The 21,380-nt window shown below is 33.8% G+C and overlaps 1 long non-coding RNA gene across 2 annotated transcripts; it reads left to right on the plus strand.

The window, feature by feature from the left end:
* Positions 1 to 6,205: 6,205 nt before the first annotated feature.
* Positions 6,206 to 11,452, plus strand: LOC114271559 (uncharacterized). 2 transcript variants are annotated; one of them, XR_014331141.1, is made up of 3 exons: positions 6,206 to 6,555; positions 6,705 to 6,758; positions 10,670 to 11,452. It is a non-coding gene; the product is annotated as an uncharacterized LOC114271559 (long non-coding RNA). The 2 variants fall into 2 exon arrangements; XR_014331140.1 differs by lacking the exon at positions 6,206 to 6,555 and having other exon boundaries at positions 6,620 to 6,758.
* The last annotated feature ends 9,928 nt before the right edge of the window (positions 11,453 to 21,380 follow it).

A 21,380-nucleotide genomic window follows, 5' to 3' on the forward strand; every position in this document is an offset into this window, starting at 1 on the left:
TATTATATTTGAGGAGACCCAATCTAATTTGGTAATAATTAAGGTTTGATTACAAAATTCTAGATTCACAATATTATGAGGTGTGTATTGTTTTTCTCAAAGCAAAGTGGCAGCCGTTTTCTTGGTGAGATAGTGCTTCGGAAAAATCAGTGAGTAGCAGCAGCAAATTGATGTTGGTGAATCTTTGTTTGGGTGCTTTGGTGAAGTTGATTTGGGTCATTATTTTGGGTTTTCTTCAACTCTGATTCTGAAGATTTTGGTTCATCTATTTGGTGAGGTTTTTCCTTTTGTTTATTTGTGATTATTTTGAATTCACCTAAGAGTGGTTTTGTGAGACCGTTAGTGTCTCATTTGTAATCGTTTGGAACTTATTTGGTTGATAGTGGAATCGGATTTCGATCCCGTGGACGTACCTCATATTGAGGGAACCACGTAAAAATTCTTGTGTTGCCTTTGATTTAATTTTTTCGCATTAGTTTTTATTCCCATTGATTGATTTACTTGTGGGGAATCACATATTTTTCCTAACAACTGGTATCAGAGCTTACGGTTTATTTGGGTCTATTTATTTGTGTAAATCAATGGAGGAGAATGTGGGTCGTATGTCTAGCTTCAATGGAAGCAATTGGGTAACTTGGAAAACTAAAATGGAGGACCTATTATTTTGTAAAGATTTGTATGGACCCATTGAGGGTGATAGTGGCAAACCCGAGGGTATGAAAGATGATGAATGAAATAGGCTTAATCGAAAAACTATTGGTGTTATCCGTCAATGGATTGATGATAGTGTGTTTCATCATGTTGCTACTGAAACTTCGGCACATGATTTATGAAAAAAATTAGAAGGCTTTTATGATAGGAAATCAGCCACAAATAAAGCCTTTTTGTTTTGTAAGTTGGTTAATTTAAAATATAAAGAGGACAGTCCCATTCCGGAACATCTGAATGAAATAAAGAGTATTGTTAACCAACTTGCTTCTATGAAAATTATTTTTGATGATGAGTTGCAGGCTTTGATGCTATTTAGTTCCTTACCCGAAAGTTGGGAGACTTTGGTTGTGACAGTTAGTAATTCGGCACCTGATGGAGTTGTCATAATGGGCCAAGTCACTAGTAGCTTGTTGAATGAAGAAACTAGAAGAAAATCAGCGAGTTCCTCTCATTCAGAAGCATTTGTTGTGAGAGGCCGAAGCAAAACAAGAGGGAGGAGTAAAACTTCTCCTGGTCGCGATCAAAGACGTGATAAATCAAAAGATGGTTCTTTTTCAAAGAAAGACATTGAGTGCTATTATTGCCATGAGAAAGGGCACATGGAGCGAGAATGCCGAAAGCTCAAGAATAAGGAGAAAAGGCGTGACAAAAGTGTAGACAAGAAGCAAGAAGACACAACTGCAGTTACTACCAATGGTGATCTCATGGTCGTTTGTGAAGATAATTGTATCAATTTTGTGGGCCAAGAGAGCAATTGGGTGATTGATTCCGGTGCTTCTTTTCATGTGACTTCTCAAGTTGATTTCTTCACTACCTACACCAAAGGAGATTATGGTTTTGTTCGAATGGGTAATGAAGGTTTGTCCAAGATTATTGGTATGGGTGATGTTTGCTTGGAAACAAATTTGGGTTGCAAGTTGTTGCTTAAAGATGTGAGGCATGTTCCCGACATTCGCCTCAATTTGACCTCTATTGGAAAGCTAGATGGTGAAGGCTTCAACAACAAATTTGGTGATGGAATATGGAAGCTCACAAAGGGTTCTTTGGTGGTGGCTAAGTGCAAGAAGACTCATACACTTTATTCGATGCAAGGAAAAATTTGTAAAGGTGTTGTCAATGCACTTGAAGATGATACTTCTACCAAATTGTGGCACAAGCGGCTTGGCCACATGAGTGAAAAGGGGCTGCAAGTATTGTTCAAAAAAGAGCTTCTACCCGGTTTGAAAGGTACACATCTTAAAACTCGTGTTCATTGTTTGGCGGGTAAACAACATAGAGTTTCTTTTCGTAAAAATGTTGCTTCTAGAAAAGAAAATATTTTGGAGTTGATTCATTCAGATGTTTGTGGTCCTTTAAAAGTTAGAACACATAGTGGTGCACTTTATTTTGTTACTTTCATTGATAATTATTCAAGGAAAGTTTGGGCTTTTCTACTAAAAACTAAAGATCAAGTTCTAGAAGTATTTAAGCATTTTCAGGCCATAGTTGAAAGAGAAACAGGGCAGAAATTGAAGTGCATCCGATCAGACAATGGTGGTGAATACATTGGGCCATTTGATGAGTATTGTCGCAGCCAAGGTATTCGGCACCAAAAGACAGTTAAGAAGACTCCTCAACAAAATGGCGTTGCCGAGATGATAAACCGCACCATTGTGGAAAGAACAAGGTGTTTACTTTCACAAGCTAAATTGCCAAGATCCTTTTGGGGTGAGACATTGAAGACAACGGTTGACGTGATCAATTTGTCACCTTCCTATCCTTTGAATGGTGATGTTCCAGAAAGACTTCGGACCAGTAAAGATGTGTCTTATGAGCACTTGAGAGTGTTTGGTTGCCGAGTTTTTGTTCACATTCCAAAAGATGAGAGGTCCAAGCTTGATAGCAAGTCAAGACAATGTATTTTTCTTGGCTATGGACGTGATGAATTTGGGTATAGATTGTGGGATCCGGTCGACAAGAAAGTCATTCGAAGCCGTGATGTTGTTTTGTTGAAGACCAAACAATTGAAGACCATGGCAAAGGTGATCGACCGGAGCCAAAAACTAGTGATCTCATTGACATGGATCCATCTTCTTCATCTTCAGTTGATGATGAAAATGGGGGAGATGTGTAGCCACCTATTGAAGAAGTGGAGGATAATGCTAATCCTAATGAAGTTGAGCCAGAAATTAGGAAAGAACATCCAACTCAAGAACCGCCACCACAACTTGAGTTAAGAAAATCTACAAGGGACCGACAACCTTCAAGAAAGTATCATCCCAATGAATTTGTGTTGATTTCTGATCAAGGGGAGCCTGAGAGCTACCAAGAAGCAATTAAGCATGCAAAGAAAGGTGATTGGAAAAAGGCCATGGAAGAGGAGATGAATTCTTTACTTGAAAATCACACCTATGATTTAGTGAAATTGCCTAAGGGGAGAAAAATTTTGAAAAATAAGTGGGCCTTCAAATTGAAGAATGATGGCAAGAATCTGAGATACAAGGCACGTCTTGTTGTGAAAGGCTTTGGGGAAAAGAAAGGCATTGACTTTGATGAGATTTTCTCACTGCTTGTGAAGATGTCTTCTATTCGGGTTGTACTTGGCATGGCTGCAAGTATGAACCTTGAAGTTGAGCAACTTGATGTGAAAACCGCATTTCTTCATGGTGATCTTGAAGAAGAAATTTACATGAAGCAACCGGAAGGTTTTGTAGAAAAAGGGAAAGAGAAATTTGTTTGCAAATTGAAGAAAAGTTTATATGGCCTCAAGCAAGCCCCGCGGCAATGGTACAAAAAATTTGACTCTTTCATGATGAATAATAGTTTTTCTAAAACCACTTCGGACCATTGTGTGTTTGTGAAAAATTTTTCGGATGGTAAATTTATTATTCTTTTGCTTTATGTTGATGACATGTTAATTGTGGGTCAAGATTCTACCATGATAAACAGGTTGAAATTGGAGTTGAGCAAGTCTTTTGCTATGAAAGATTTGGGACCGGCAAAGCAAATTCTTGGTATGAAAATTGTTCGTGATCGCAAAGAGGGGCTGATTTGGTTATCTCAAGAAAGCTACATTGAGAAAGTTCTTGAGAGATTCAATATGGATAAAGCGAAGCCGGTTGGTTGTCCACTTGCAGGCCACTTCAAGCTTAGTTCGAATCAATATCCTACAAGTGAGAAAGACAAAGAAGAGATGTTGAAAGTTCCTTATGCTTCAGCAGTTGGTTCTTTGATGTACGCCATAGTTTGTACAAGGCCGGATATTGCTCACGCCGTTGGTGTGGTGAGTCGTTTTCTCTCTAATCCGGGTAAAGAACATTGGGCAGTGGTAAAATGGATTCTAAGGTATCTTCGAGGGACTTCGAAGGTGTGTTTGTGTTTTGGGGATGGTAAGTCGATGCTTGATGGGTTCGCAGATTCTGACATGACCGGTGATATTGATTCTAAGAAATCTACTTCGGGGTATTTGATGACTTTTGTAGGGAGAGTTGTGGCATGGCAATCTAAATTACAAAAATGTGTTGCTCTCTCAACTACCGAATCTGAATTTATTGCCATTACGGAAGCTTGCAAAGAAGAGTTATGGTTGAAGAAATTTTTACAAGAGTTGGGTTTAAAGTAAGAAAAGTATGTGCTTTATTGTGATAGTCAAAGTGCTATTCACTTGAGTAAAAATTCTACTTTTCATTCAAGATCGAAACACATTGATGTGAGATACCATTGGATTCGTGATGTGTTAGATTCGAAATTGTCGCAACTCGAAAAGGTTCACACAGATGATAATATTTCGGATATGTTGACAAAGACTTTGTCGAGGGACAAACATTTGAAGTGTCGAACTTTGATGGGTATGGTTGATATCTCCACCTAAGTCGGTAGGGGGAGAATTGTTGGGTATACCTCCTTATTGGAGTGTGGGACCCAATTGATTTATTAAAAAGAGTTTTAATTTGGCTTGGTTTAGTATAATATATTTTTATATATTATATTTGAGGAGACCCAATCTAATTTGGTAACAATTAGGGTTTGATTACAAAATTCTAGATTCACAATATTATGAGGTGTGTATTGTTTTTCCCAAAGCAAAGTGGCAGCCGTTTTCTTGGTGAGATAGTGCTTCGGAAAAATCAGTGAGTAGCAGCAGCAAATTGATGTTGGTGCATCTTTGTTTGGGTGCTTTGGTGAAGTTGATTTGGGTTGTTATTTTGGGTTTTTTTCAACTCTGATTCTGAAGATTTTGGTTCATCTATTTGGTGAGGTTTTTCCTTTTGTTTATTTGTGATTATTTTGAATTCACCTAAGGGTAGTTTTGTGAGACTATTAGTGTTTCGTTTGTAATCGTTTGGAACTTATTTGGTTGATAGTAGAATCGGATTTCGATCCCGTGGACGTACCTCACATTGAGGGAACCACGTAAAAATTCTTGTGTTGCCTTTGATTTAATTTTTCCGCATTAGTTTTTATTCTCATTGATTGATTTACTTGTGGGGAATCACATATTTTCCCTAACAAAATTCAGCAATTGGATCCAGACACGTAGAAAAAAAACAGCAAATTATACCGGTAGTTTCTATAAATTATTTTTATTTTATTTTATTTTATTTAAATTTTGATCCTTATTATTTTAATTTGCTCAATTTTATCTTTTAATTTTACAAATTGTGTCATATTAGTCCAATAAATAGCGGCGGTTAAGTTTGATAGACGGATAATCATATGATATTTTAATTTAGTCCATATAATTTACAAGATGTATCAATTTAATTCCTGTTGTTTTGACTTTCTTATAAATTATATGAACCAAATTGAAACATTCTATAAACTATAGGAATCAAATTAAAACATTATTTGATTTTTTGTCAATCAAACTTAACCGTCGTTATTTATTGGATTAATATGATACAATCCGTAAAATTAAGGAGCAAAATTAATCAAATTGAAACAACGGGGACCAAAATGAAAAAAATGGATAAACTACATGGACCATTTGCATAATTTACCCTAGAAAAAAAAAAAAGAGATTTTTTTTTTATGATTAGAAAATGACGAATTACACTAACAATTCTTATAATTTGGTATTCATGTCACTTTAGTCCTTGACTTTTCAATTTTAATATATTTGATCATATATTTTGAATATTGTTTCAAATAAGGACAATTGAAGATATTCAGCGGCAAAATCGTTAATTTGATAAAATATAAACTAATTTGACCCAAAAAAAAATGTTAATTTTTTTAAAAAAAATTAAAAAATTATTTCTATCAACCCTAGATAAAATTATGTAAAATTGATAAATTTTTTAGACATTTATTTATTTATTTTACCAAATTAATTCTTATTATGTGTTTAAATAATGATCATTTAATTATAAAATTATTTAAAAATATTTAGTTATATATTTTTTTATAATTATGATTTAAAAAATATAAAACTATATTATTTATTTCTACAATTATAAATTTCATAATCTTTCCCATCAAAATAAAATAGTAACATTCTCGTGTCATTATTATAATGTTTGTAATAACATCTTCCCGTGACGAACTTTGCAATTTCCTATAAGAAAAACAAAAACGGGGGCTTTGTCGGGTCTATAAAAGCACTGAAGTAGTTTTGATTAAATCGGTAGAGAGAGGTGGTAAGACTTTGAGAGGTTTACAACTTCGTAGATAAGGAGATTTGTTTCTCAAATCAGTCGGCTGGACGAGGAGTTAAGGAGATAACATCGAAACTGAAGAACCTTCGTTTCGATGATCTGAAGGTAGCAGGAGGAGTCAGGCGTTATTCGTATAGCCTGACGAAGCTTCTTTCGGAGTTTAAAATGATGACCCCCATTGATCTCTTCAAGGTCAAGAATCTCCTTTGTGAGTTTCAAATCTCGATCCCGACGACCCACATTAATGTTGTTAGCTCTTCTCCTGAATTGAAATCCAGAATTAATTTAACAAATCCAGAGTTTGAATTTTGTGTCGATTTGAATTTGGTTAATTATACTTGTCTACTGAATTTTAAGGATTATGAAGGAATTGCTCCTCTGCGTCTCTGGACTTCAACAATACTACCCCAGGTAATTGACGATACCATGTTTCATTACAGAGATGTCGTTTGGAAAAATTTGTACTGCTATTTACAGTTTATTTAGCTTTAAAATTTGATATCTTACATTTAGAGTTTTCACAGGCCTTGTTTGGTTTGAATTTCTGAAATAATTTTCTGAATTTTTTTAAAAAATAAAAATTAGTTTAATAAAAATATATATCAAAAATTTATTTTTAAAATTTTAAAAATTCTTTATGCCTTTCAAAAATATAAAATTATATAAAATGATAAGTACTTTCATTTTTTTTTACGAAACTAATTTTTAATTTTTTCAAAAATTTGTGAAATAAATTTCTGAAAATCAAATTAAAAATTAAATTTTTTTTTTTCGTTTTTGAAATTAGATTTGCCTAAAAGCATCTCCAGCTCACTCTCTCTATCTTCATAGTTGAAGAAATTTTTCCTCCAAACCATCAGAAATGGAATTATGAAGGGTCGGTCTGAAAAAATAAAAAAGCTTCAATGCAATGGTGATATGGATGACATGTTTCATTATTTACCATCTTAGGCATATGTCGCAAGCTAAAAGTAGGGGCTCATCCCTTTCATATGGGAGAAATTTTTGTATGTGGATAGGGTAAATGTGATGTGGTACTTTTTATTCTTGTGATTGACTTTGATGGCAGGGTCCATTACATTTATGTTGAGTGCTTGGAAACAATAATGGACATTTACATTTGTGATTAGTGAAAAATAGAATCATGTAATACCCTATTGACATATAAAAATTTCTCTTCATACAGTGTCTATTGTTTGTGTCGGTATTACAATTACGTTGAAGTTTTACTTGGACTGGGGGTCACATGCCCCCTCAATTTTGGATTTTTTTATTTATTGTTATTTTATATATGTTTATGTATATAAGGAAAATAATTTACAATTAAAAATTTTATTTAGAAATAACATTTAGAATAATTTGTTAATGGCAGTCTTGAAATTTTGAAAACAATGGTGGTTGTGAAAAAAGTTCAATGAAACGGTGATACGACGTCAATATTATTGACATGTAAACATAGTTAATCTAACTATGCAAATTGAAAATTATTAGATTACTAATTATATTTGACAAATGAGATTCACCTTTTATGAATTGTTTTACTTTACCATTGCTGGTGACGCCACATGTTGATGGTGATGTGGTTTACCCTTATACTAAAATTTTCTCAAGTTTTGTACAAAAATTGAAAAAAGTATATTAGTTTTGTATAAATCTCTCATAAGACTTATGTATAAGTAAACTAGTTACAAATAATATCATCTTTTCGATTCCAATCTTGCTCGATGTCAATTGTAAAAATATATATTAAAATTTTTTGTATTAAATATTTAAGATTTTGTATTATCTACTATTGATTATGGGAAAATAACCGAAATTATAATTATAAGTGCCCCTCTCAATTAATTTTCTGACTCCGTCACTTCAACTTATCTTCCAATACCATCTCCATTTGGAAGAAGTGGTTTTTTTTTATTTATTTTTATTTATTTTTATATTTTTTATGAGAATCGAAGAAGTGGTCGATTCTCTAAATATAGAGAAAAAAAGTAGGAGAAATGATGGATGATTTTTAATATATAGTACTAAATGGAGATGGTACTAAGTGGATTTATAATTTTTAAATACTAATTTTATCCTCAATATATTTTCCTTTTAATTTTATCTATCAATCATAGCCTTTAGATTTTTTATTATATATTATAGAATACTGATAATTTTTAATATATACATCTAATTTTTATAAAGTTGATATCATTAAAAAGATTAAAATAATTCTTTTGCAAATTAAATATTTATTAATTAACAAAAATTATTTAATTTTTAAGAAAAATATTTTGAAGGGAAATATTTAGAGAAAAAAATAATTTGATTGGAGATGTTCTGAATTCTTCAGTAGCAGATGACAAAAGTGCTTCTCATGCTATCTCATCTTGCTCACTCACCCGTAGGGAGATAAAACAAAATCAAAATCAAAATTTTTTCTTCTTCTTTCAAATCACTTGTTTGAAACTGATTTTTGTTAAAACTCACTTTTTAAATCTCTCAAAAAAATAGAAAGATGGTTAGAGGAAACAAATGAGGTGAATACTGGCTTCTTCTAATACTAAAATTGTCTAGGTAAGATCATTTCCAACCCTTTAGCAATTTTTTTAATCTAATTTAATTTTAAATTCGAGTAAAAAACTTGATTTGATATGAATTATTCCAATCATTTTATTAAATTTTTATTAAAATCTTTTTAAAAATTTGTCTCTTATTCCAAATTTTCACTTTCCATCAAATTTGATGAAAAAAATTTATCTCCAATGTTTAATCTTTTTAAATTTTTATCAGATTAAAATTTGATGAATGATTTGATAAGTCCTACTCAAGTAGTGTGTATCACAAAGTTTTACATTAATTGGATAGAGTTTTTGGGTGTTGTACGTATTTTCCCTAGGTTCAATTCAAATGGAATGGACAAGCATGATTGATATTTTCCTTGTCTATCAAATGTTTGATAATATGCGCCAATGAGACAACTACTATGATTTTGCTGTTTGAATAGATTTTTTGAAATTTTTGGACAATGATAGAATTTAGGAGGCTTTTGAATAGAAAAACAAGTGTTGTTGTTGTCTTTATGGGTTTTTGAAATGTTCAATTTGAAAGTTAAGAGCAGTTGAGGTGTGCCATAGAATTGTAAGCATCTTGACGTAGTTATGGCTCACGCATTTCACAATGGCTTTGAGTCTATCTCAGGTACTTAGTATCACCTCGGTTGAGTTCAAATCTGGGATGATTATGAGATGTAAAGGCTCAGGCCTCAACTAATTAACATGAGAAGTAATTAGCTCAATTGAGTAACTGGCAAAGATGGCAAGGAGGGTTCTCTTTCTTTTGGTGCCCCAGAGTAGCTAATGGGGTTGCCCACTGGATAGCCTGTGCTTGTCTAGATGAGGTTTTGGATTGGGTGTCTCGGCCTCCATCGGCTCTTGTAGAGTGGCTTGCGTTTTAATGGGAATTGATTAGTTTTTTCGATCAAAAAAGAAAAAAAGAAAAAGAATAAAAGAATAAAAGAAAATGGGCAAAGATAGAGAGAGCTGGTGAGAGGGCTATACCTCAACTGGATAGTTCGAGGTCATGATTACATCTAGCTTATAAGCTCGTGAGGATTAAATGAAAAGTAATCATTTCTCTCGATTGGGCACCATACAGATAGGAACTTTAGTGAACCTGTGAATGTAACTTGATTGAGTAATTTGACCAACTAGAGAGGTACCTTGACTAACTTGGGGATACAAGTAGCTCTAGTTTATAACTTGCGAGGACTAGTGTGATGGATGATAAAATCGGGGTGATAAGCTCTTTATCAAATGGCTATGTGGAATAGTCCTAATCATGTTCTGTTCTATCTCAAGTTTTACATTATGAAAGTTGGAGCTCCTCTTCCATGGACATCAATTTCCAACCATCGTTTAATAAGAGAATTCCCTTTGCCTCCCTCTCCGGTCCACCTTGTCTTTCTCTTTGCCTAGTGACGACCAATATGGTTCTCAGTTGTTCCGTTTACAATATCAATACTCCCAATGTTCTCAGATAAACAAAACCTTTTGAGAATTTTTTCTTGAAAACATGTTTGTTTTCTTTTTGAAGGTATCATCCAAACAAACAGTGAAATATAGTAAGAATGATAAAGTTATTCTTATAAAAAGTTTTATATGATGACATTTTTCAATGTAAAACATTTTACATCGAAATAAACAAAGCCTTAAAAACAGGGAAAAAAATTTTGAAAAATTTAAACCTTTTGCTTATGTACTACATTTTCTTGTATATTATCTCTCATATTATTGTGCTCTATTTTCATATAGAGGAACTCACACTTACTGTAATTGCAGACATTAAGTATTGCCCAACAAGGAATTGGCGGATGTCAATGCCTTGACTTCTTTCAAGGCTATAGACATCCCATGTGATCTACCTAATTCAGAGAACATAGATATCAAATTTGACACAATTGTTCCAGAAGCTGGAACTAGAGCCTGTGATTTAACTAATCAAAGAATCGAGCACAATGATGATTATAGTCACAGGGGGTTATCAAACATGTGTGATCTGGTTAATCAAAGAATGGAGCACAATGATGATTGTAGTCATAGAGGGTTATCCAACAGGTCATCAGATATAAGCACTATTAAGTCCATCATGGGATCCAGAAATGTATTGCTACTGATAGCCACACTGCTCACAACAATAACCTACCAAGTCCCATTTCACATCCTTGGAAGCGCTTCCAAAATGGGCTATGTTCATAACTACATAACTGGCACCTTCCAACTGAATAAACAGTATTCACTCTTGTCCAGTACATTCATGTTGTCCAACTCCGCGGTGTTCATTGCTTCGGTGCTCATGACTCTATTCCTCCTGCATGAATTTCCCTTCAAGCCATGGCCTCAAATCTCAGTTTTGGCTCTGTTTGGATCTTATATGTGCTTGATAAAGACAATATCAACCAATGGCGCTCTGCCTTTGCTCGTCATATCAATTCCTTTTTTGTTATTGGTAGCTGCAAGAAAAATTTATGGCCTTGCCAGCTAAAATCTTATGTGAGCATGTGCAGCTATGTATGAAAAGCAACCTATATTTGTTTCAATTTGATCATGTTTTGAGAAAAACAATCTATCTTGTTCTAATTTGATCATGTTCATGCAGGCTTTCACAGAAATATGCAAAACAATGTATGTTCAACTATTTCAAAATAAGTGTGACGATTGATTTGTAATAAAAGCTGTGAAAGTATTATATGCCCAAATCAAATGTCACTTACAAAATTTGTATTTTAAATATCGCAAATCTATTGTTAATGTTAAATGACTAGATAAACCATCTATGACTATCTTCCAACAAACAGACCGTTGCCACATCTCAACTCCTCCCTCTTTCCCAGCTCTACTCACCTCTTCCTTATTGATTTTCCTAAAATTTAACCACCAACGTCCGTGACCATGGGAATAGGACTGGTTTCTAAAACTATTATGAGATTCAAGATTTGTGCATATGGGGTCATTAATAGTGCTGATTCGTGCCTTAAGTTACATGTCAATGCTATATGTGCAATAGTTGATTCCTGGTTAAAGGGTTACAGTTCATATGGAGAGTATTGTTAGGCATGTGAGACTCATATAAGTTGTATTTTGGATATTTAAACTGTTTTGGGACTCATAAAGGTTGTATTGGTCCTTATGTGTAGATTCATCAACACAAAAAAGGGGGAATCGATTGAAACGTTCTATTAGAAATATAGGTGCACCAATAAATCCTCACGATTTTTTGGTCCATCAAATAGTCTTGTTCATTTTTAATTGTTACCACAAAGTCTTCATTTACTTTTATTTTTAGCGGTGTTTTCATAAAAAAGTGTCACTAATTGTTAGTTTTTAGCAAAAGTTAAAAAATTCGTCACAGAAAAATATCACTAATTGTCATTTTTAGCAACAAATTTAGAAAATCGTCACAGAAAAATTTCATTAATTGTCAATTTTTAGTGATATGGCTCATTGTGGTAACAATTATGCAAACTGTTAAAATAGTAGAGAGAGACAGAGAGAGAAAATAATATGTATTCAAAATTTAGACTGAGAAAGAGTATCATATTAGAAACATAACTATGAGAAAGAGTATCCTAAAAGAAACCTAATTATGGCAATACAAATATATCTAGGAAATCAGTACCTAATATATCTAGGAATATATACCACATATACATTGACATCCCCCCTCAAACTCAAAGAGGATAAATATGTTGAGTTTAGAAAGAGAAACTAAAACATGAAATAAAACTAAATAAAATAAAAGGCAAATAGATTGCAAAGTTTGAACGGGAGCACAAGGACGCTTGAGATATATCAGAGGTTGGAACTACTGTTGGGAGACAGTTTATGGTCGTGTCGGACCATTATAGGAACTGGTTTAAACTAATGTCGGGACAGTTTAAGGTCATGCCGGACCGCTGTTGGAACTGACCGGAACCAATGTCGGGACAATTTACGGGGTCATGCCGGACTGTTGTAAGAATTGACCGGAATCGATATCGGGACAGCTTAAGGGATTATGTCAGACCGTTGTAGAGACTAACCAGAATCAATGTTAGGACAATTTAAAGGGGTCATGCCAGACCGATATAGAGAACTGATTGTTGAACCAACAATCATGGCACATATATAACTTATGACAAGGTGTTGAACGATAATGGCAATAGATGATTGAGTGCACCAGGGAGTGGTTTTGATGGTGCGCCAAGAGGTGACTTGGATGGTACGTCAGAGGGGGCGACTTGGGTTGTGGGCGAGAGGGAGTGGCTTGGATGGTCCGCAAAGGGGTGGCTTGGGTTATACGCCAGAGGAGCCGGCTTGGGTTGTGCGCTAGAGGGGTGGTTCACATGGTATATCACCATGCTCATCATGATATAGATATAATACCCTCCTCAAACTCAAATAACTCAAATAGGTTTGAAGATGGAAACATATTTGAGGTTGAAATAAAGGGAAAGACAAAGTGAAGCAGAGCCACACAAAAAAAAAAAGATTGTGAGTAAAACTATATATATATATATGATAGAAATATTTGTGATAGGAATAAACTAGTGGACAGATGAAGAGATCATCACGAAAAATATAGCAGTGGAATGAGTTGAGGTCCGGCGGGCGGCCAAGGCAACGCTGCCATTCGCCGATGAAACTAAATTACTAAGTACTTAACGTAACTCTAATACCATGTTACAATAGTAGAGAGAGAGAGAGAGAGAGAGAGAGAGAGAGAGAGAGAGGAAATAATATGTATTGTATTCAATTAATTGATCCTATACAATAGAAAGCGTGTATATATAGGATGAGAAGAATGTCTTATTAGAAACCTAACTATGAGAAAGAGTATTCTACAAGAAACTTAACTATGACAATACAAATATATCTAAGAAATCAATATTTAATATATCTAGAAATATATACCATTTATACACAAAATATATATATATATATATATAATTTTTATACATAATGATGTGACTCATTGTGAATCTTTTACTTCAAAGCAAATTGCCATTGAATATGAATTTATTTACAAATATGACATTTCCATATCATTCTTGTCAAATTTTATGTATGATTTTTATGTAATAATAGAAATTTTCTAATATTATTATTATGTTTTTTGCAATAAAAAAATTGATGATTTATTTTTAAAATTATACCTGGTTATTTATTTCTTTGAAGGAAAATATAATATAATAATGTGACTCTAATTATTAGATCAATCTATTTTTTTCATTAAAACGGGAGACAATCTTATTCATTTATGATACATATGCATTTGTTATCGTAAAGTATATGATAAATATTATATATTTGCTCTCTACAGAATTTAACTGGAGGTTTGTGTAAGGAATGATGTTTTTCCCTATTTGGTTTCGTCTTCGAGTCTCAGCAATAACATCTTTCAAAGGTTGTTGTTGTTTTTTTTTTTTGTTTTTGGTCATATTTACATCTCAATATACTAGAGCATCCCACCCTTAATATATATCATTCATGAAAAAAATTATTAGCTAGACACAAAAAAAAATATTTTGCAAAGTCATTTTGGCTACATCTACAATACTAAATCATGATCATAAGAAATTTTTTAATGAGTAGATTCAATGAAAAAAATTTAATTTTGGAATTGGTTGCGTCAAAATAGCATTTGAACAATTGAAGTTTTTGGTTGTGTCAAAATAACATTTGAACAATTAAAGTGATACAGCCAATATATATACACATATATACATATATATATATATATATATATATATTTAAACTGTAGCAAAACAAAAAAATAATTGAAAAAATTACAAAAATAAAATAAAAAATAAAAATCTAGGGTGTGACTTTTATAACAAATCAAACCTTGAATTTTTAATTTGTTCAATTTAAACTCTAAAACTTCTACATTGACATAGTTTCAACCCTCCATCTATCTCTATTAACTTGTTCTAATTGACATTTTTCTTTTGGTTATGTGTGCGCGCGCGCGCATGGCACTTTAATTGTGTTACATGAACTTTTCTATTTCTCCTATAATACCCGTGTCCATTGGATATGACACGGGTAAAGGTGTGAGATATGTGTTACAATATATATGAGAAGAAAAAAAATCACATTTGCTAACTGTTGGCTTTTTTGGCTTTCGAAAGTTAAAAATGGAATTTGAGCGTAATAGAAAGGATTAATAAGTCCTTACATAAATGTTAAATGCCAACCAATTAACAGACAAGTGCTTTGAAATTCTTTTAGCCTCACTGGAAATTACTTTTACTAGTGGCTTGTTTTAGGAGAAAATTCAGAAGAACTAATCACCAAAAGTACAACAAAAAGGGGAGAAACAGTGTTAGAAAGCAAACTTCATTAAGTAAAAAAGGGTTAACAATTTTAGATTCGCACTTTCATAGTTTCGAAGGGATTTACAGTAATAGACTAGCTTGGAACTACGTCTAGGAATTTGAAGTGCAGTACAAGAAAGTAAAGGACTAGAAATGTAAAAGACTGGAAAATATAAAGTATAAATAAATTGATTTCTGGATCTGGTTCTAATTGCCCTCCTATGTAGTCATCAATGGCTATTTATAGGAAAAAAAACTTCCAGTAGTTACTACCCAATAACCACCTAAAACTACCCACTCTTCCATCTTTATTCTCACAATGTCACATATCCCTCCATGTCTTCTACTAAGTCATTTTGTCCATCATATTTTTCACATGTGCTTTAACTTCTTCCACATTGTCTTTCATGTTTCACCATACAAGACCACTAACTTTATAACTTCTCTTAACTTCTAATTGATCAAAAGAGTGCCATGTGTCTTGTAATAACAATAATAGTAATAACAATAATATTACTATTTATGGTGCCAACATTACCCCCTGCGGCTCTTTAAAAATGATGCTTATTTGAAATTTTGAAGAGCCGAACCAAGCACAGAACTGATATGAGTAATAAAGTGCTTTGAATACCACAACAGCACCAATGAAGTACTTCGAAGGGGCATTACACTAAAGGCATGTGCTTCAAATTCAATATGAGTGCTTCAAATTCAATATAAGTGCTTCAAAGTGATCAATTCGAATCAAGAAGCACTAATTTGATTTGGACACAATACATACCAATCATGTTTGGTATGAGTCATGAGTGGAAGCTTTGTACTTTCTTAGGTGGCAAGTTCAAAATTTCAACACAAGATACCAATTTATAATCAATGAATGCATGCACTCACTGTGTATGGTGTCCAAAAACCATTGCTAATACTTCAATGACATAATAACACTACTATGTTCATTATAAAAAACCTCTTTGAAGCTCTTTTGGAATCCTTCAAAGCTTCTCTAGCACCTTTCAAAGATTACTAGAAGGTTCATTATAAAGAAGGACATATTAAAGCCTCATTGAAGCTACTTCAAAACCAATTAAGAATGTTTAGAAGCCACTCCAAAATGATTTGAAGTTTACCGTCATGTAAAAGTAGTAAATGTCTCACTTGATAGTAGCCAACATCATGGAAAAAATAAATTATGAGATGTCCCAAATTCTAGAAGAGTTGTAATTCAAAGAACAAAAGCCATCCTCTAAAGGTATTACTAGAGGGCCAAAATCATCTTTCGAAGGTCGAAGGTGCTGATAAAGGACTACTTATATCCTTGGAAAAACTCGGCAAAGCTTCGAAGGTTCACAACCACCATTATTTTTTCTTCGAAACTGTTGTTGATGCAAGATGGAATGCTTCGAAGCTTAAAAAATTATGATGAAAGGGCTTTCAAAGTACACACATTGACCAACAACAAAGTCAAAATGATAGTTGTTTACATAGGCACATTGACCAACAACAAAGACCAGCTTTTGGTCAAGAATGATGGTTTCCACATTGCATGGTAGAAAACAACAAACATATGAACTCATTGTGTTTTCTATAGAACTTCTTTTTCCTTGGCCAACTAGAAATTTGTATTGGCCACTATTTCACATATAACCACGAAAATAGCTAGGACCATTATTATTGGTCATTTCCATACTTCCCATTGTGAAAATGTGGGAAAAAACTCAAACAAATATAGTTTCTGAACTTCAATATTTTGTTAACTATAGACAACCCATTTTTGACAGCCCTTATGACTTGGGCACCATCACTTGCACACCCAATGATGAATGTATATGCTTGTTAAGTGCTTGAAAGTCCTCAGCGGAATGCCACAGCTCTGAGCCATAAAACCTGACAAATTGTATGCCTTGTTTTTTGTACCAAAATCCCAGCCTTTCAAACCTGAAAAACTGGGGACTTATAGGCCTATTTTTGTGGGCTACCGGCCATCCTTTTTGGCTGCCAACCACCCTTGTGCCTTGCTGGCCAAGAGTGTGGCTTGTGGCCAGAATTGGTGGCCTGCCGGCCACAAGTGTGTTTTGCAGATATTTTCTGCCAGCTGTGCCAACTGTTTGCACAAATACTTGTATCCACTTACACGTGTATGGATGGATGTTTTTGAGGAAGTGGCCTGCTTTTCTATAAATAAAGGACCTCATCTCCCTTTTTTGAGGGTTAGAAAAATTAGAACAAAATTGCTTTTCTCTCTCTATAACTCTCTCTCTCTCTCTCTCTATTGAAATTTCTTGGGCTTTAGCCTATACACTCTTAAGCAAATCTTCTCATCTTTGAGCTGAGGTACTTTTGAGCCTAACATGAGCTCTTGAGAGTGTGTTTGAGTTTAATCATTGCTTAAAAGTGTTCATCTCTTCAAGAGGTATAAGGCTTTGCTTGATTTATTGCTTTGGTTGCTTCTTTTTTTACTATTTTTCTACTATTTTTGGGCTATATAAAATATGTATTTTTGGGCTGAAACTTGTGGTTTAAGGCCTTAAAGGGTGGGGGGGTGGTTCACCCTTTTTTCCACCTTGCTCTTCTAGCCTTTACCCTTGTGTTTCCCACCTTTACTTTATTTTATTTTTTTGAGCTTTTAAACACTAATTTTCAAAGTTGTTTCAGTGGCTAAAAACATGTTTTGAAGTCTAAAATTAGAGGAGTTGGCCTCTCTTCCTTGTGTCTTGCTTACTAGCTTGCCTAGCACCATGTTGTAGCTTACTATTTTAGCCAATTTCATCTTAATTCCAGCATTTCTTTTGCATGTTTTAAGACTGTTTTAGGTGTTTATTGCATTTATGCTTTGTTTTGCTTGCTTGTAGTGTAGTCGTCCTCATAGGTTTGGTGTTTTAGGCCTTAGCCACCAACCTATTTGTATTGATAGCATTTATTTATGGCTTTTCATACTTGTTTTTCACCTTTAATCACCTATGCAACCTCTTTTCTTTCTTGGCTTTTGCTTTGCTTTGAAAGTTGGTTCAAACTAGTTGCCTGTTTAAAGCATGGGATTAAGGTCTTATGCTTAATGGTTTAATCCCCTTGGGTGTCATGACCTGAACCCACCCCTATAGATTAAGGTCATAACCGATCAGTAATCATGATATTACCTACGGCCTCAAACAGAAATCAATTAATAATTAATAATATGGGGTCAGAAGCTGAAGCAGACTTAAAAATTTTGTCAAATGAGCTGTGCTTACATGGCAAATTAAAAACATTTCCCATATACTTGATAATAACTCACACCATATATTAGTAGTTAACATCTTGTGCACCCAGGATCATTCAAATACATAGTCAACTATACCAAAAGCTTATACACATAAAATGGTCTATCATGCTGCTCACTTACACACATATAATACAGAGTGAGCTATAACCCAGTGAATAATATTAAAATAAAGAAATTACATGAATGAAATTCGTAACAGATATATCAAATGGCCATAGGCCCATTTATGTTTCCATCTAATACATCAAACTGCCTCAGGCCCAAACGTATCAAACGGCCTCTCGCCCATCATGTCAAACGGCCTCGGGTCCAATTCATTCTTATCAAATGGCCTCGGGCCCAATTTATTTTTGTCTAACAGCCTTTGGCCTAATCATTCATGTCAAACGGCTTTTGGCCTAATTATTCATGTCAAGCAGCCTTTGGCCCAATCATTTATGTCGAATGGCCCTTGGCCCAATCATTTCTATCAAACGGCCTTTGGCCCAATTATTCATGTCAAACGTTCTTTGGCCCAATCATTTCTCGCAAACGACCTTTGGCCCAATCATTAGTATGATCAATATCAAATTCAATTTAATAACTCTGTAGAACTTATATATAGTGAGCATTTGGAAGTAGCATACTTCAATACATTCTTATTAAGGTATTACTCACAGTGTTCGGAGTGTTGATTTGTCCTCGTAGATGCTCCTGCACAATTCATAAACATACACAAATCGAATCACAATATTATTTAATCCGCTCCTTGTTTAATTCTCTTAGGCTTCTTTCTAACCCTTTAATTCATTTAGAGTGCTCAATGTATGCCTGTGAGTGCTAAGAAATGAAAGAGAACGGAAAATGAAACATAAAACAACTTTTCAAAATTTCTGAAACAAGGCGCTCCGCTCAAGCGCAGCTTTGGTTGCTCGAGCAGACCCCTTGGGTCTGCAAAAGTACTAGTTGCGTGTAAATCATGCTTGAGCCAAATTCTCGACGCTCGAGCGAGGAGTCTTTACAAAATAGGGTTCACCCGAGCGTAAAGTCTGCCGCTCAAGCCATAATGTAAATCTCTGCAAAATTTCTGGGAGCTCGACTTTCACGCTCGAGCAACACTTTCCTCGCTCGAGTGGACAAGTCGAATTCTGGGTTTTCCAGAACTCTGTTTGAAGTTCATGACTTGATTTCAATGGCTCAAAACTCACATCTTTGATACAAAAACATGGAAATCTTTATACAACATGAGAACATAGGGAAATTGAGTCTAATTTGTCCAAAACCATGATTCAAATCCTAATTTATTTCACATTCTTCTTGACAACTTTATAACACAAGCTACCAAACTTCATATCTTCAAGGATGACACATGCATGTAAAATATATACTCTAATTCCATGTCAAATGATACATATGATGATCAAAATCATGAGATTTATCAAAATTATGCATGCATGTGAATTTTGGTGCTCAATTCTTCATAATTATGCACATTCATGGTAAATCTTTACATGCATAGAGACATTAACTTCAATTTCATTATATTTAGCTCAATTCTTGACCTTGGTCACATACAATGCTAGAATTCATGCATTTCAAACCTTAGAAAACATGATTACATGTAAATGACAACTCCCAATTCAACATGATTATTAAAGTTCATGTCCAAAACTTGAAGAATCTAAGAAAATACTTGCATGCATGTATAATTTCATCTCAATTCCTACAATCTTCGTTTAATTCACACATTTAATCTTGTTATCTTCTTCTTAAACCCACAATTTAATGACTTAACTCACAAATTGAGGTGCAAACTCTTACCTACTATCTTCAATGAGGCTAGGTTTAGCAATTTCTTGAGCCTAGCTTCCAAAATCTTCAATCCTCCAAGCCAATACCTCAAGATTGAGCTTCTATCTCACTAAGATGAAGATTTCTCTCTCTATATAACTTAATCTCAGTAAATTGCTGAAGATGAGCTCAATTTTTATGAGCACTAACTCAACATATATATAGTGGGTGATTAGCTTAAGTTTATTAAGCATGATTAAGACTAATCAACCTTACGTAATTTAATTCTATTTAATCTAATTAATTTGATCTGAATCAAATTTTAAATAAATTTCACCATAGGCTCTAAAAATTATGCTGATCGCAATAAACTAATCAATTTTGGTTTCTGACGCCTCCATAATCCTCAATTTTAGATTATAGCAGGAATTGTAACAAATATGTCTACAATCAACAGATAGGCATTCAAAAATCACATGAACACATAATTAACATCAAACTTCATATCAAACACATTAACATTCATATAATTAATGAATTAACAGTATAATACGGAATAGGGTTGTCACATTCTTCCCCCCTTTAGGAAGTTTGGTCCTCCAAACTTATGTTATCTTCAGTCAAAGACAATTCGGAATACTTTATTGAACAATTCCAATTCTTTTGGTAGTCATTTTCTCAATCTCACAATCAGGCAACACTCTGTCCTGAACTAGTTGGAGACTCACCTTCTCTGCTATACAAGGCTTTGTATGGTGCCATGCCAAAACTAGAGTGTATGTTGTTGTCATAAGCAAAGTTTGCCAATGGTGAGTAGGTTTTTCCAACTTCTCTAAAGCCTAATGCACTCGTTTGGAGCATTTCTTTCAAAATCTGAATAGTTCTTTCTGATTGTCCATCAGTTTGCAGATGGAAAACAGTGTTGAATCCCAGTTCGGTTTCCATTCCCTTTTGTCATAGAAATTCAATTTATTACTCAACCATTCTACAGTTCATGATTCAATTCAGTATTCAGTTCAGTGACTTATCATATTTACCCAAGGTTAGTCAAAAGTCATCAGGAATACAAAGTGGATCCGGATGCTATGAGATTCACATATCCCCATAGCATAAATTGTAAAGTACAATAATACTGAAGCAGTCAATTTCTAATATAATACATATGTTC

This window comes from Camellia sinensis, chromosome 1, assembly GCF_055761805.1.
Source record: "Camellia sinensis isolate YWXY chromosome 1, ASM5576180v1, whole genome shotgun sequence".
In the NCBI taxonomy this organism is placed as follows: domain Eukaryota; kingdom Viridiplantae; phylum Streptophyta; class Magnoliopsida; order Ericales; family Theaceae; genus Camellia; species Camellia sinensis.